The sequence below is a fragment of the Anser anser genome (assembly GCF_964211835.1).
Source record: "Anser anser genome assembly, chromosome: W".
NCBI lineage: Eukaryota > Metazoa > Chordata > Aves > Anseriformes > Anatidae > Anser > Anser anser.
Window position 1 is genome coordinate 12,601,072 of NC_139731.1, and position 12,004 is coordinate 12,613,075.

The following is a 12,004-nucleotide window of genomic DNA, read 5'->3' on the forward strand; positions in this document are numbered from 1 at the left end:
GTTTATGAAAGGCAGGTCCTGCTTGACAAACCTGATCTCCTTCTATGACCAAGTGACGCGCTTGGTGGATGAGGGAAAGGCTGTGGATGTGGTCTACCTTGACTTAAGTAAGGCTTTTGACACCGATTCCCACAGCATTCTCCTCAAGAAACTGGCTGCTCATGGCTTGGACTGGCGTACGCTTTGTTGGGTTAGAAACTGCCTGGGTAGCCGGGCCCAAAGAGTTGTGGTGAATGGAGTCAAATCCAGTTGGAGGCCGGTCACTGGTGGAGTCCCCCAGAGCTCAGTGCTGCGGCCGGTCCTCTTTAATATCTTTATCGATGACCTGGATGAGGGGATCGAGTGCACCCTCAGTAAGTTTGCAGACGACACCAAGTCAGGTGCGTGTGTCGATCTGCTCGAGGGTAGGAAGGCTCTGCAGGAGGATCTGGATAGGCTGGAGCGATGGGCTGAGGTCAACTGTATGAAGTTCAACAAGGCCAAGTGCCGGGTCCTGCACCTGGGGCAGAACAACCCCAAGCAGCGCTACAGGCTGGGAGATGAGTGGTTGGAAAGCTGCCTGGCAGAGAAGGACCTGGGAGTATTGGTTGATAGGCAGCTGAATATGAGCCAGCAGTGTGCCCAGGTGGCCAAGAAGGCCAACAGCATCCTGGCCTGTATCAGAAGCAGTGTGGCCAGCAGGTCTAGGGAGGTGATTGTCCCCCTGTACTCGGCTCTGGTGAGGCCGCACCTCGAGTACTGTGTTCAGTTTTGGGCCCCTCGCTACAAGAAGGACATGGAGGTGCTCGAGAGAGTCCAGAGAAGGGCAACGAAGCTGGTGAGGGGTCTGGAGAACAAGGCTTATGAGGAGCGGCTGAGGGAGCTGGGGTTGTTTAGCCTCGAGAAGAGGAGGCTCAGGGGAGACCTCATCGCTCTCTATAGGTACCTTAAAGGAGGCTGTAGCGAGGTGGGGGTTGGTCTGTTCTCCCACGTGCCTGGTGACAGGATGAGGGGGAATGGGCGAAAGTTGCGACAGGGGAGTTTTAGGTTGGATGTTAGGAAGAACATCTTTACTGAAAGGGTTGTTAGGCATTGGAATGGGCTGCCCAGGGAGGTGGTTGAGTCACCATCCCTGGAGGTCTTTAAAAGACGTTTAGATGTAGCCCTTAGTGATATGGTTTAGTGGAGGACTTGTTAGTGTTAGGTCAGAGGTTGGACTAGATGATCTTGGAGGTCTCTTCCAACCTAGACGATTCTGTGATTCTGTGATTCTGTCTTTTTGTTTGTGTGTGTTTTTCTTCACTTTCGGCTTTTGCTTCTAATACAAGACTAAGCTGGAGGACCTTGTTAGTGTATCTGTTCCAAGAAGTGGAAAGAACAATCTGCTTTCTGGTACAGATTTAGTACATCTTTGAAGTTCTGATAAATCTAACAAAAATCCTAAAGAGACATTTTTATTTTGTGTGGAATGGATATGCTACAAAACAGGAATGGATACGCTATAATACAAATGTGTTAATTTAAGCACAGGAGAGGCACGGGATAACTGTTTTCTTTATTTTTGAGCAACTGTGACTTGCTGAGCAATACCTAGAGGGCAGGGACAGGAATCCTTCTGGCAGCTCATGCCTGTGCTGCTGGTGTGACACATAAAGTAGCCTTTATATCCCAGTCCTGAGGGCGAGTGAGAGGAGCAGGTTGACCCCACAGTGCTGGAGGGATGTGGGAAGGGTACTCTGGTAGCTTGAAGCAGGATAGATGGGTTTGGTTTCAGATCCACATGCATCCCTTTGGAGTCAGCCTGTGAGAGCATTACTGGTGACTGTAACAAGCACAATTTATACTGAAGTCTCTCCTGTGGGAAAGTCATAGAATCACAGGATGGTTTGGGTTGGAAGGGACCTTAAAGATCATCTAGTTCCAACCTCCCTACCATGGGCAGGGATGCCACCCACTAGATCAGGTTGCCCAAGGACTCATCCAACCTGGCCTTGAACACCTCCAGGGATGGGGCATCCACAACCTCTCCGGGCAACCTGTTGCAGTGCCTCACCAAACCTTCTCTCTCTGTGAAGAATTTCAGAGGGTGGTGAGGCACTGGAACGGCGCACAAGCATCAAACGTGCCATTGCGAGCCTGAGGGGGCTCACATCTGCCATCAGCTGAGCTTTGCAACTCTGGCCCACGATCCACTTAGTGAGACCCTTTTACTTGGCAGGCGGCTTAGCTGATCCAACTAACTTGGGGAAAACAGACTCCACAATCAGTAAGATTGTAAAGTAGGTATGTTTATTCAGCGCTGGGCAGCACGGGGGGTAGTCCCCCCAAAGTCGTGTGCACCTGACGCGGCAACTTGCCATGGTTATATGCAGCAAAGAGTTACATATGCATGAAGTTTCACAATATGCCTATACATATTCATAACCTGTCCCCGCTTCATATTAAAATTAGTTCCAAGGAGTCATTTCCATAAGCTCCTCCCATCTGCGCTTGCGCAGTGTCTCCTGGTGGTGGTTGCCGGGGGTCATGGGGATGAAGGTTGATGACTCTTCCTCGTCACCGCTAGTTGACTTCTTGTCTTTGCACAGACTCAGTTGCTCCTTGGCTCTTGTCCATCCGCAAGACCAGTTCCTTCCAGTTTTTTAAGATAGGCTCACACTTATTAGGAAACTGACCTTGGTAATGGGTCCAAGGCTTCTTGCTTTAATTAATTTGCACAATGCACCATAGTTAGCAAAGACACTAAGTAGCATCCTAGTTTCATGCCGTCAGCACTCTATCTCTACTTGATAAGATTCCCCTAACTCCCTCTCTCACCACTGGTGGTCCCTGAGCATGTTTGAGGCTCTGACTACGGGGCCTCAGGGACAAGGTGCTTGCAGGTGCCCTGTTGTGTCACCAAACTTCCTCATTTCAGGGCAACCAAAGGGCAGATGGGGATATTTACGTTTACTCATTCCTTTATTAAAACCGAGGTGGCTATACTTTTTCTTATGTGTGCTTTTAGCGTGCGTGCCTCTAGCGAGAAAACCTAATGACAGGACAGGACAGGACAGGACAGCCCCCCCCACCGCTATTTCACCGCCGCCATCCCTCCTACTACCCCGCCTGGTGACGTCACCGGCGAGCATTCCCCTTCCCGATTGGGCGGCCGTGGGGCCAGCTGACCTGGCAGCGTGACGTCAGCGCGTCACCGGGGCGGCGAGGAGGAGGTGGTCAGGCAGGCAAGATGGCGGCACCTGGTGGTGGGGCCGGCGGCGCGCGGGGAGTCTAGGGGCCAGCGGTCGCGGTCTGGGGGCCGCAAGGTAACGGTTAAGGTTGAGGGAAGGGGGAGGGTTGGGGGGTATCCGTCGCCGTTATGGGCCCGGGGGGGTGCCGGTTGCTCGCCTGGGGGGGGACTCTCGGGAAGCTGCGGTGGAGGGGAGTGGGGCGGCGGTGGTGTCCGGCCTGGGGCGAGGCAGTGGAATGCCTAGTTTCCAATTATGGAAACTAGTAACAGAATAAATGATTTTGCTAGTTGTGAGAGTTGTGAGCTCCCAGTTAGTCTGGTCTACGTTGCTGGAGGTCAACGTTCGTCATGGCTATCTACTAGGTCACGTGAAAGAGTTGACTTAAGCCCTTTCCTAATGTTTGCCTTTGTGCTTCCATGGTTTGACATCTCTAGGGTAGCAGCAGATGAAGTCATGACTAGTGAGATTTATTCCCTGAGCTTTGGAGGTTGGATTTCTAAGAGTCTGCGTGTTGCAAGTTGTGCTGTGTCACGTGTAAGTGCTGTGCTTAATCTAGACATCGAGATGTACTTGTATGTTCGATTTGATTTGCTTCATCAGCTCTGGACTCTAAAATAAAATTATTTTCTTTGTTTGTAAATGATCTGTGAAGTAGTTGTTAAAGGATATGTATTTCCTTATCTAATGCAGCAAAGCTATCCTGGGTTCTACCCTAGTGACTAATACTGTCATGTGGTGTCCTTGCACAGTAATCTATAATACTTTGAAATAAAAATATGGGAGGTACTTGTAGTAGGGGAAGGTATTTATATGAATAAAATCACTTAGTTATCTGGAATAAAACTTTGTGGTGGAAAAAGTATAGAAAAGCTTTATGCTGTAACACAGTCCTAGAAAAGCATGTGTTCTTAATCTCATAATTATTAGGTCACCACAAGCAGTTTGCTGCCAGTCTGTTTGACTTCTCTTAAAAAAAAAAAAGCGACTTTCATTTTTCTTACTGTGTTCATAATAGCGTATATTTTTTAGAATGTGACTTTCAGAAAGTACCTTAAGGTCCTTTATTGGGAAGAGAGGGAATAAGTTGATGTACCTCAAGTCAGGTTGGAGTTTTATGAACAAAAATGGATGGAAAAGTAATTCAAACTAACAGTGCACTTTGGGAGGAGTAATGAGTCAAATATTTTGGGGAGCAGATTTCTGTATTTATTATATGGTTTATTAGGAACTCACCGATTTCATAAACAAGATTAGTTATTAAGCTGTAATTCTGTCAGTGGTCATGGGCTGTCAGGGCTCTATACCTGCAATTACTTTTGCAACTAAGCACTTAAATATTTGAAGTGTCATCCTCTAGATAATATCCTGAGGATTAATATTAAGAAAATGTTTGGGGAAGAAAATTTATCAAGTTTTAAATAGACATTTTAATATGAGTAACTATCAGACTTTGGAGTGAGGGGAGATGCATTTCAGGACTCCTACAACTAACAGTCTCGTGCCACAGCAAAGCTAGCAAAAATGACTGTCTCAGAAGTGCTAAGAGATGGTGGGATGCAAAATGCAATTACTTTACACCAGTGAATAGTCTGTAAAAGAGCAGCTGCTAGATGCTAGTCGGTGTCTTGACAGAGGGCAGCTCTCAGTATCTGCAGTTAGAGGCTTCCTTCTTGTCTGTACCTTCTTTTTTGTAGAAAGGAGTTGAATGCATAATTGCTGTAATTTGCCTGGAGTTCTTTGGATAGCTGGTAAAAAGCCCATAAATGCCCATAATGTATTTCTAGACTGATGAATGCCTGAGCTTATCAATGTACATTTTTGTAAAGCAAATGCAAATAGAGAGGGTAAAAAGCTTGTTGCTTTTATGTAACACTGCTCAGTATCTCTTTATAAGCCAAGGGAAAGCTAACAAATTCAAGTGTGGACACAAAAGCAATACTCTGTTCCATAATCTTTTCAAAATGATGATCTTCAATTGGAAAAGTCTTAGCTGTAGCTTAAAGAACCCACAAGTATATGATGTATATGATAAGGTAAATGAAGAGAAAGGTGAAGAAGCTGATGGTGTCACAAGTAGCTGTGTGGTCTAAGCTGCTTTTGGAGCTGGGTACTAACTCCAGAAATGTACCTTTGGGTGACGCAGTGGCTGTGCCACATCTACTCATGTAATGTGCTAACACCATCCTTTCCATACCTGAATGTGCACATTGCATGTGTGTGAGAAACACTCCGTAGCCAATAACTTAGGCTCAGGTGAGGATCTCAGTGAAGTAGCATTTTTATTCGCGATTGCAATGGTGGGCGTCCCACAAGCAGGAGCGCACCTACAAGTTACATAGCACAGTTTATATACTTCATATTTTCCTCAATGACCGGGACCCTCCCCTGTTTCCCCACTGAGTGGGTAATCCAGGTTCACAATCTATCCCCTGCTTCATAGACAGTACATGGCTTTCAGTGGCTGTCCTGTTATTTTTCAAATTTCTTTTGACTTTTTTACTCTGTAAGGTGGTAATGTTTCTTACACAGTGATTTCCGCCTAATTGCTCTAAGGAGTCTGGTTGTCTGCATTTTACAAGGTCCTCTGCTAAGCTTTCTTATCACTGCAAGCATATCTCAATACCACGTTCCTTACCTTTAAACAATGTAACTCTGTGCAAAAACATTTTTATTCCCACAATTCCCCCCTTTTTCTTCTTTATAAATTGCTGATTTTTGTAAAACTTTTCTCTAAGGTGTAATTTGGTAGATACCTTCCTCTTCTTCACTTTCTTTGCTTTCCATCTCCTCTAATGTCATCCTCTTATCTGAGTAAGGTGGTGGCTCCATGGTCATTTGTTTCAATAGTGCAGTTTGAATTAACCACTGTACTAGTACTCTTACACAGGGGGTAGTGCAACAACTGATGGCTGTCAAAACTCCTGCTACTATGATCAAGGATGTAAATATGCCTAATTTTTCTGCCAATTCCCTGGCAAGGGTGCTAAGCCCTTGCAATGCTCTAGTTACTGTGCCATCCGGGGCAGTATTGTTGGGTATAAAAGTGCAACAATGGTTGCTCAGTATCACACACACACACCTCCTTTCTCCGCGAGCATCGTACCTAATGCTATTCTGCTTTCCCAAGCCATTTTGCTGGTGGCATCTAGTTGTTCAGCGATTCCTCTTATCGCATCCCTTGTATAATTTATGAATCTCTGCTGATTATAATAAATATAATTAACCCAATCCACATTCTTATTGACTGTTACCCACCAGAACAGTGACTCAAACCCTGCAGCAATTTGATTCCTGGCTTCCTGTTCATCGGGAACTCCTCTAGGCACCCCAATAGAATCTATGTATGCTCTATCATCAAATGATACTCCTAAGCTTCTTTTACTTCTTCTGGGTATTTGTGATGTTTCTCTTTCAAATGCCAGGGTGAAGGGTATAGCTAATTGAACAAGTGCACAAGTGCCTCCCCAGTTAGATGGTAGGGTGGACCGTAAGATCTTCCCTGCACAGTACCACCAGAGATCTGCCCTGGGGATCTCAAGTCTTGAGCAGTTTCCCATCAAGTCCTCGGTAGCATTCAAGGTCCTCGTGCACAAGGCAAATTCTCCCAGATGCTGGGTAGCACTCACACCCTGCCGTGAGAGGCAAGCTGTATGGTTACCTATAGCTGTGGAGAATGCAGGGGGAACCCTGATATTGCTATCACGCAAGGAAGGGAACAGCAAAGAGAGAGACTTACAGGCCTCATTTCCCCAGGCAGTCTTTTCTTGGTACAATGCAATCATACATCGCATTCCCTGGGAGTCCTTGGTCCACCCCAATGGGCAGGGCACTATCTGGGCAATCGGTCCTCCCGAGGCACAAGCATAGCAATTGCTATGGTTGAGACTCTGGACAGTATATTTGACCCATTCTATCCAGGCATTCACATCCCCATACCCTGTTTCAATCTCAAATGTTTGAACTGCCACATTTCAAAGAGGGCCTGCGGGGTTCTCTCCTGCGGGGTTCTCTCCTGCGGGGTTCTCTCCTGCGGGGTTCTCTCCTGCGGGGTTCTCTCCTGCGGGGTTCTCTCCTGCGGGGTTCTCTCCTGCGGGGTTCTCTCCTTTTTTTTCATGGCAGTAGAGGATCGTTTCACACAGAATCACAGAATTGTAGGGGTTGGAAGGGACCTTGAGAGATCATTGGGTCCAACCCCCCTGCTAAAGCAGGTTCCTTAGAGCAGGCTGCCCAGGTAGGCATCCACATGGGCCTTGAATATCTCCAGAGAAGGAGACTCCACAACCTCCCTGGGCAGCCTGTTCCAGTGCTCCATCACCCTCACTGTGAAGAAGTTCTTTCTCATGTTGGTGCGGAACTTCCTGTGCTCCATCTTGTGGCCATTGCCCCTTGTCCTGTCCCCACAAACCACTGAAAAGAGGCTGGCCAACCAAGAGGTTGGTTCCTTCCCAGGTGCAGGACTCTACGCTTGCTCTTATTAAACCTCATTTGGTTTCTTCCTGCCCATCTCTCCAGCCCGCCCAGGTCTCGCTGAATGGCAGCACAGCCTTCTGGCGTGTCAGCCACTCCTCCCAGCTTTGTGTCATCGGCGTACTTGCTGAGGGCAGACACTATTCCCTCATCAAGGTCGTCGATGAAGATGTTGAACAAGAGCGGACCCAGCACCGACCCCTGGGGAACGCCGCTAGTCACAGGTCTCCAGCTGGACTCTGCACCACCATTCACCACCCTCTGAGCTCGGCCAGTCAGCCAGTTCTCAACCCACCTTACTGTCCACTCCTCTATCCCACACTTTCTCAGCTTTGCTAGCAGGATGTCATGGGAGATAGTATCAAAAGCCTTGCTAAAGTCAAGGTAGATGACACCCAGTGCTCTCCCCCCATCTACCCAGCTGGTGATGCTATCAGAGAAGACAACGAGGTTGGTCAAGCACGACTTCCCCTTGGTGAATACATGCTGACTACTCCTCATAACATTCTTCTCTTCCAATTGCTTGGAGATGGCATCCGGAACAAGCTGTTCCAACACCTTTCCAGGGACAGAGGTGAGACTGACTGGCCTGTAGTTTCCCGGATCCTCCTTCTTGCCCTTCTTGAAGACCGGAGTGACATTGGCTATCCTCCAGTCTTCAGGCACCTCTCCTGTTCTCCAGGACCTTTCAAAGATGATAGAGAGCAGTTCAGCAATCACCTCTGCCAACTCTTAGCAGAACAACAACAACAACTTAGCACACGTGGATGCATCCCATCGGGACCCATGGATTTGTGTGCGTTGAGCCCACTCAGACGCTCCCGAACCACTCTCTCGTCAAACAGGGGGGAGCCCTCCATTTCCCAGACCCTTTCTCCTCCTGCCAGGGTCGAGGAGTCCTGGGAGGCAGTCCTTGAAGCAAAGACTGAAGCAAAGAAAGCATTCAGTATCTAGCCTTCTCAGTGTCCCCTGTTACCAGGACACCCCCCTCGTTCAGCAGGGGACCCACATTATCCCTAGTCTTCCTTTTACTGTTTACATACTTAAAAAAACCCTTCTTATTATCCTTTATCTCTTTTGCAAGCCTCATCTCTAGGTGGGCTTTAGCCTTCCTCATTGCGTCCCTGCAGGCCCTGACAACACTTCTGTACTCCTCCCAAGAGGACAGGCCCTTTTTCCACATTTCATAGACCTTCCTCTTCCTTTTGATCTTGTCGATGAGCTCCTTGCTCATCCACGCAGGTTTCCTGCCCCCCTTCCCCGATTTCCTACTCTTAGGGATGCACCGATCCTGAGCTTGGAAGAAGTGCTGTTTAAATGTAGCCCAGCTCTCACAAGCACCCCTGCCTTCTAGCAACCTAGCCCAGGAGATACCCCCAGGCAGGTCCCGGAAGAGGTCGAAGTTGGCTCTCCGAAAGTCCAGGGTAGCAATCCTGCTACTAGCCTTACTTCTTCCACCAAGTTCCATCTTGAACTCCACCATCTCATGGTTGCTGCATCCCAAGCTGCCCCCAACCTTCACATCCCTAACAAGCCCATCCCTGTTGGTAAGGGCAAGGTCCAGAAGCACCCCCTGCCTTGTCGGCTCCTCCACCACTTGCGTCAGAAAATGGTTCCTACAATGCGTTGAAGACAATTTGGACTGCGCGTGCCTGGCTGAGTTGCTTACCCAACAGATGTCTGGATAATTGGAGTCCCCCATGAGAACCAGCACCCGTGATCATGAGGCTACTTCCAGCTGCTTGTAGAAGGCCTCATCGACCTCCTCCTCCTGATCTGGTGACCTGTAGTACACCCCCACAACAGTGTCCCCCATACCAGCCCACCCCTTAATTCTCACCCACAAGCTCTCCACTTGTCCTTCACCCTCCCCCAGGTGGAGCTGGGTACACTCTAGTTGCTCCCTCACATAAAGGGCAACCCCACCCCCTCGCTTCCCCAGCCTGTCTTTCCTAAAAAGGACATAGCCCTCCATGACAGCATTCCAGTCATGCGAGCTGTCCCACCACGTCTCTCTGATCGCAACCAGATCGTGGCCCTGCGACCGAACACAGATCTGAAGTTCATCCTGTTTATTTCCCATGCATTGCGCATTGGTATACAGGCAGTTTAGGGAAGCAGCAGTTTCCATACAGCTATTCTCAATCTGGCTGTTGGGTCTCTCCCAGTTATTTGTTCTCTCTGCTCAATTGTCGTTGGGCATTTAAGTCTCGACAAGCTAACACCTCACAAGCATCAAACATGACGGATTGTGGTACATAACCCTCTGTCACAGTCACCCATATTTTTTAACCGTCTTACTATTATCTGGTCATGCCTTTTCCAAGTTGCCAATTGACCAAGGCTTTCTCTGAGGCCTACAATCACTAAAAACAAAACTAATAATTGATTTTTCCCTGTCATTATTTTTAACACTTAGGTTTCCAAATATTTATCGATACAAAGAATAAGATATACACTACTACTAGAACAAAAACCCCTTGGGAGCACTTCAGTTCACTATAGGCCAGTCCTTATTCTCAATCACAAGTCACACTCATTAGTTACCTGTGAAAATAAAAGGTTAGTTTAGAATTGTAAGCTTTTATCCTGCTTAGAGTCCATTATGAGGTTTTTCTTTTTGATTTTAATTTTCAACAAGTCTTCTGTAGGAACAACTTCCCCGGTACTAGGGTCGACGGGTGCTTTCACTCGAGTATAGTGAGTCCAACCTTTTTCCGCAGTTCCTATGGCTGTTTCAGTGGTTAGTAGTACTTGGAATGGTCCTTCCCATTCAGGCTGGAGGTGATCCTTTCCAGGTCCGAATCAGGACCCAATTTCCTGGGTGATGGTGGTGAATGGGGAATTCCAAAGGTGGGGTTTCAGACAACAGCCCCTGGGTCCTGAGAGATGACAAAGAAGAGGACAACCCCAGAATATAGTTCTTAAGAAAACTCTCTTGTTTCGAATTGTGGTATCTCATTCCTTCTGCCCAGATAGGGCAATCCGAACAGCATCTCATACGGTGAAATTCCTATATCGTTTCTTGGTGCTGTTTGAACCTGCAGGAGTGCTAAAAGTAAGCATTTTACCCAAGGAAGTTGGGTTTCTAACACTCATTTAGTTAATTGCTTCTTTAATGTCTGGTTCATTCACTCCACCTTCCCAGAAGAGGAGGGGTGCCAGGGGGTGTGAAAATCCCACTCAGTCTCTAAGGCCTGCATTAACCCTTGCAGTACTTGTGAAGGGAAATGACTTCCTTGATCTGAATCAATGTTTTCAGCTATCCCATATCTAGGGACTGTTTGCTCCAGTGATACCTTAGCCACCGTGTTCGCAGTGGCAGATACCGAGGGGAAAGCTTACACCCATCCAGTCACGTGGTCAACTAGGACAAACAAGTACTTAAGTCTCCCTCCTTTAGGTAACTCAGTAAAGTCTACCTGTATACTTTGTAAAGGTCGAATCCCTGGCTCCCGTCCCCCTCTAGGTTAGTTACAAATGACCTTTTTATTTGCCTTTTGACATATGGTACATCCTCTGCATATTTGCTTCACTAAAGTGTATATTCCTACACAGACATACTTTTTTCTAGAACAACATCACACATTGCTTGCACCTCCCAATGACTCTCTTGATGTAAAACATATTTGCCTCATTGGTGCTTTATTCAGCATTTCTCTCCCATCAGGGAGTATCTGTTTTCCTTCAAACTTCGTGGCTCCTGATTCCTTAAAAAAAATCTTTCTCTTAAAACTTTTTAGTTCTTTCTTAGTTTTCAACAATTCCCTGAATCCTCTCTGGATTTATTCTCCGTTTTCCCTCAGACATTAGATGCCTTAAATACCTGACTTCTCTTTCTACGTATTGTAATTTATTTTTCAACACTCCCAAGCCCTGCTTTCCCAGAAAGTTGAATGGCTTGTTAGTGGCTTCCTTCACAACTGTTTTCTCCTGTGCTGACAATAAACGATCATCCACATTTTGTAACAGGAATTCCTCCTCGGGAGGTTGGAATTGCTCCAAAATCTGTTCTAGAACTTGCCCAAATTAATCGGTGGCCCTGTAAACCCCTGAGGTAAAACTGTCCATCTGTATTGTTGCTTCCGCCCCCCACTTCAGAGTCTTTCCAGTCAGAGGTGAATATATCTTTGCTCTCAGGGCCTGAGAGCACCCCATTAATACCACTGTTATTCCAGTCTAACAATTTACTATTTGAATGCCCAATTTCATCATCAAATCCCTTCCCAACAAGTTAGTCCCTGCCTCGGGTACATACAATAATTGCCCAGAGATCATTTTATCCCCTAGTCTCAGCTTGGTATCCCCCAAAGGTGGCACTGTTATCC

The 12,004-nt window shown here is 47.2% G+C and overlaps 1 protein-coding gene across 11 annotated transcripts in view; it reads left to right on the forward strand.

Moving 5' to 3' along the window:
• The first annotated feature begins 3,138 nt into the window (after positions 1-3,138).
• Positions 3,139-12,004, forward strand: part of LOC310888750 (ubiquitin-associated protein 1-like) — a 103,030-nt gene continuing 94,164 nt past the window's right edge. For 6 of the 11 annotated variants that reach the window (XR_014576131.1, XR_014576132.1, XR_014576133.1 and 3 more), the window contains exon 1: positions 3,155-3,284. The gene's annotated coding sequence lies outside the window, so the exon portion shown is untranslated. Of the gene's footprint in view, positions 3,285-3,643; positions 3,744-12,004 lie in introns of all 11 variants that reach the window. The other 5 variants (XM_083815777.1, XM_083815774.1, XR_014576130.1 and 2 more) reach the window with 5 other exon arrangements.